Here is a 5,056-nt window from a genome sequence, read left to right on the forward strand (position 1 = left end):
AGTCAATTGGAGAAGGACAAACATTATATGTTCTCATTCATTTGGGGAATATAGAAAATAGTGAAAGGGAATAAAGGGGAAAGGAGAAAAAAATGAGTGGGAAATATCAGAAAGGGAGACAGAACATGAGAGACTCCTAAGACTGGGAAACGAACTAGGGGTGGGGGAAGGGGAGGTGGGCAGAGGGTGGGGGTGACTGGGTGACGGGCACTGAGGGAGGCACTTGATGGGATGAGCACTGGGTGTTATTCTATATGTTGGCAAATTGAACACCAATAAAAAAATAAATTTATAAAAAAATAAAATAAAATAAATTTGGTCAAGGGACTGAGAAGGTGCTTTGGAGGGTATCTTTAGCTTCTTGTAACCCTCAACAGTCATTGCCTCCAAGATCATAATACAAATATTAAAAGAGAAAAAAGTCTGTAAAGCATGTGTTGAAAAATCTCAGGCTAATAGTAACATATGGATTAAGAAGTAACATTTGTGGAGAATATTTATTGGACCCTAAGTATTATTTAATATTTACAACAACCCTATAAGAAGTGCTTTGCAAGTATTATTTAGTACTTACAATAACCCTATGAGAAAGGTACTATTATTACCCTCATGTTCCAGGTGAGAAAACTCAGGCACAGGGAAATTAAGGAGCTTACCCGATGATCTGGTGAATGATTGGAGCCAGAAGTCAAGACTGGACAATCTGCCTTCTGGAGCCTATATTCAATCACCATGTGATTCTGCCTCAATGTGGAATAATTGACCGATGGCTAGCAATGTAAAAAACCCCCAAAACCCAAAAACTAAACAAATTTAAAAGCCCCCTCAGCTCCTGCTCTATTTAACCCAGTTAAGTTTTGCTTTTATATGTAGAAAGTACACACTTTTATTAATTTAATTTGTGATCTAAGTATATATTTTTACTTGTCATCTCTTGGCTAATTATGTCAATTTTTTGGAGCTCAATTCTAGTTCCATGAGGGATCACATGGCTCTTATAAAAAGTTTCAAGAAAAATCTCTTTGACCCTCCCCCCTTCTCTCCAACCAGTTTGCCTCCCAAGCTTCTCCTATAGATATTCTCATCACCAAACTTGGCGTTCAAGCTCTACTGGACCACTGTGTCCAGATTGGGAAATGGAAAACACGGAGGGTCATAAATGCTGCAGAGAGATCTTAATGTCGTTCTGAAAACTAGGAGCTCAGTCTTCTGGTCTAGTGCTCCAGAGACAGGACTGTGCAACATGGATGAGGACTCAGGTGTCTCCTAGGGGAGACGAGCATATGGTAGATGGCAGAAGGGAGAGCAGGAGCCAGGCATGAGTGGGTTTTCTTTCTTCCTATTTTTGAAGCTGGGCACATGATCTAGGGGCTCTTGGGAGTGACACAGGCTCTGGAGCAGGTGGGACGGTTCTGAGATGAGACCTCTTTTCCTTCCCAGTTGTTTGCCTGTTTGAAATTATGCTGCAAGGTCCGTTTAGAATCTGATGCAGTGATCAGTGAGTGGCCTGAGAAAAAACTGCATTTTGCTAGCATTCAAAAATGCGGAGGTAGAGTGAGGCAGGCAGAGTATGTAATGTACTCTAGAATAGAAACATCCATGTACTTACACCATTAGTTGATTAAAATTGTGGAAGATGCTGTTGAATGGACTTTAAGATTTGTGGTAGACTGTTACTTTGGTGGCCTCCAGTGAATCATGCCTCCCTGACACACATGCCCTCAAATAGACATTTCCACTTGAATCTGGGCTGGCTTTGTGATCCACTTTATCTGTTAGAATGTGCTGAAAATACCACTATGTCAATTTTAGGCTAAATTTTAAGAGCCCTAGCAGCTTCCTTTTTTTATGCTCCAGGTGAAGCCAGCTGCCACGTAAGAAGTCAGATAACCAGGATATCACCGTTTGGGAGGGAAGACCAAGCTCACTGCATGGAATGCCATGTTTCCACAAAGCTGAGGAACCCAATCCACCATGAAGTCTGAGGTCTAGACCTGTAACACAAGTTGGCCGTTCCAGCCAGACCCCAGCTGTGCAAGCCACTCCAGCTGATACCAAGTGGAAAAGAGACCGGCTATCTCCGTGAAGCCCATCCCAAATTGTAAAATTGTAAGCAATTTGATCAAATGACTATGGTTTTAAATCACTCCTTTTTGGGATTGTTTGTCACTCAGCAATAAGTAACCTAAAGATTCCTTATCATTAATTTTGTCATTTGGCCAGGTTTGTTTTGCTCTCACGAAGTCCTCTTTGAGTTTAAACTCTATTTCTAGAAATGTATGTTATCACAGCATTCTGTGGTGAGAGTGACGGATGCCTTTCCTTTCTTTTGTACCATAAAATGCCTTGTTTTCCTTTTTGTATCTCACCTTGTGTATCATAGCACCCAGCACATAGCAGATGATCCAGAAACATTTGCTGAATGACTAAATAGTTGCAAATTGTAGCAAGAACAGAGTCCAAACTAGTCTGATACTCTGGGCTCTCAGCCATGGGCTGACACTCTTCCTTTCCAGCTTTTTCTTCTGTTACTCTCTTTGCTTTAGCCAAGTTTGGCTCCTCTCTTCTTTCAACACTTCTTGGTCTCTTATGCTCCTCTGCCTTTGCTCAGACTGTTCCTTCTGCTTCGAATTATCTCCCCTGCCTAGCCATGCACATTTACAGGCACACACACATCTCCTGTGTATATCTTATCTGTACTCTAAGACTGATGAATGCTCGCATCTCTGAATTCCCAGAACATTCTAACAGCTTTATGCCACTTAACATGTTTTATATCATTTGAAAGTTTTTAAGTACATGTCTTTTGTCCCCTCCCCCACTCTGGTTCCAGTGAAGCTGCTGGAGGAAGGATCCTATCTTGTATAGTTTTTATCTGTCACGTGACCTCCAAGGTACTCAGTAGGTGTTTAGTAAATAAATGTGGATTGGGAGAAAAAAAGTCAGGAAATCATCTGAAGCTACTTCTCCTTGGGAGAAGCCCATTTTGTCAAATGAGGGCCATCATTTCTCTCCTTAAAACCAATCTGCAGGGACCCCAGGGTGGCGCAGCGGTTTGGCGCCTGCCTTTGGCCCAGGGCGCGATCCTGGAGACCCGGGATCGAATCCCACATCAGGCTCCCGCTGCATGGAGCCTGCTTCTCCCTCTGCCTGTGTCTCTGCCCCCCCCCCCTCTCTCTCTGTGACTATCATAAATAAATAAAAAATTAAAAAAAAAAACCAATCTGCAGGTGACTTTTATGCTTGTGGACTTAAAGTATCCTTTTCTCCATAAGATACCTGTTAACTTACTAAATCTTTAGGTAATGCTTTGACATTTTTTACTTTTAAACACTAGACATGCAACAGGTGAGTGAATTAAAGAAAGAAAAAGGTATGTCCAGGTGCTACTATGCTAAGTGCTCAGGGTAGAGATCTGCATAAAAATCTTGGTCTCTGCTTTCCGGTTGCCCACAAGATGGGCCTTCTTTAAAAAATAAATTTATTTTTTATTGGTGTTCAGTTAGCCAACATATAGAATAACACCCAGTGCTCATCCCGTCAAGTGCCCCCCTCAGTGCCCATCACCCATTCACCCCCACCCCCCACCCACCTCCCCTTCCACCACCCCTAGTTCGTTTCCCAGAGTTAGGAGTCTTTCATGTTCTGTCTCCCTTTCTGATATTTCCCACTCATTTTTTTCTCCTTTCCCCTTTATTCCCTTTCACTATTTTCTATATTCCCCAAATGAATGAGACCATACAATGTTTGTCCTTCTCCAATTGACTCATTTCACTCAGCATAATACCCTCCAGTTCCAACCACGTCGAAGCAAATGGTGGGTATTTGTCGTTTCTAATTGCTGAGTAATATTCCATTGTATACATAAACCACATCTTCTTTATCCATTCATCTTTCGATGGACACCGAGGCTCCTTCCACAGTTTGGCTATTGTGGACATTGCTGCTATAAACATCGGGGTGCAGGTGTCCCGACGTTTCATTGCATCTGTATCTTTGGGGTAAATCCCCAGCAGTGCAATTGCTGGGTCGTAGAGCAGATCTATTTTGAACTCTTTGAGGAACCTCCACACAGTTTTCCAGAGTGGCTGCACCAGTTCACATTCCCACCAACAGTGTAAGAGGGTTCCCCTTTTCTCCGCATCCTCTCCAACATTTGTGGTTTCCTGCCTTGTTAATTTTCCCCATTCTCACTGGTGTGAGGTGGTATCTCATTGTGGTTTTGGTTTGTATTTTCCTGATGGCCAGTGATGCGGAGCATTTCCTCATGTGCTTGTTGGTCATGTCTATGTCTTCCTCTGTGAGATTTCTCTTCATGTCTTTTGCCCATTTCATGATTGGATTGTTTGTTTCTTTGGTGTTGAGTTTAAGAAGTTCTTCATAGATCTTGGAAACTAGCCCTTTATCTGATACGTCATTTGCAAATATCTTCTCCCATTCTGTAGGTTGTCTTTGAGTTTTGTTGACTGTTTCTTTTGCTGTGCAGAAGCTTCTTCTCTTGATGAAGTCCCAATAGTTCATTTTTGCTTTTGTTTCTCTTGCCTTCATGGATGTATCTTGCAAGAAGTTACTGTGGCCGAGTTCAAAAAGGGCGTTGCCTGTGTTCTCCTCTAGGATTTTGATTAAATCTTGTCTCACATTTAGATCTTTCATCCATTTTGAGTTTATCTTTGTGTATGGTGCAAGAGAGTGGTCTAGTTTCATTCTTCTGCATGTGGATGTCCAATTTTCCCAGCACCATTTATTGAAGAGACTATCGTTTTTCCAGTGGATAGTCTTTCCTCCTTTGTCGAATATTAGTTCGCCATAAAGCTGAGAGTCCACTTCTGGATTCTCTATTCTGTTCCATTGATCTATGTGTCTGTTTTTGTGCCAGTACCACACTGTATAGACCACAGCTTTGTAGTACAACCTGAAATCTGGCATTGTGATGCCCCCAGCTATGGTTTTCTTTTTTAAAATTCCCCTGGCTATTCGGGGTCTTTTCTGATTCCACACAAATCTTAAAATAATTTGTTCCAACTCTCCGAAGAAAGTCCATGGTATTTTGATAGGG

Source organism: Vulpes lagopus, chromosome 1, assembly GCF_018345385.1.
Source record: "Vulpes lagopus strain Blue_001 chromosome 1, ASM1834538v1, whole genome shotgun sequence".
NCBI lineage: Eukaryota > Metazoa > Chordata > Mammalia > Carnivora > Canidae > Vulpes > Vulpes lagopus.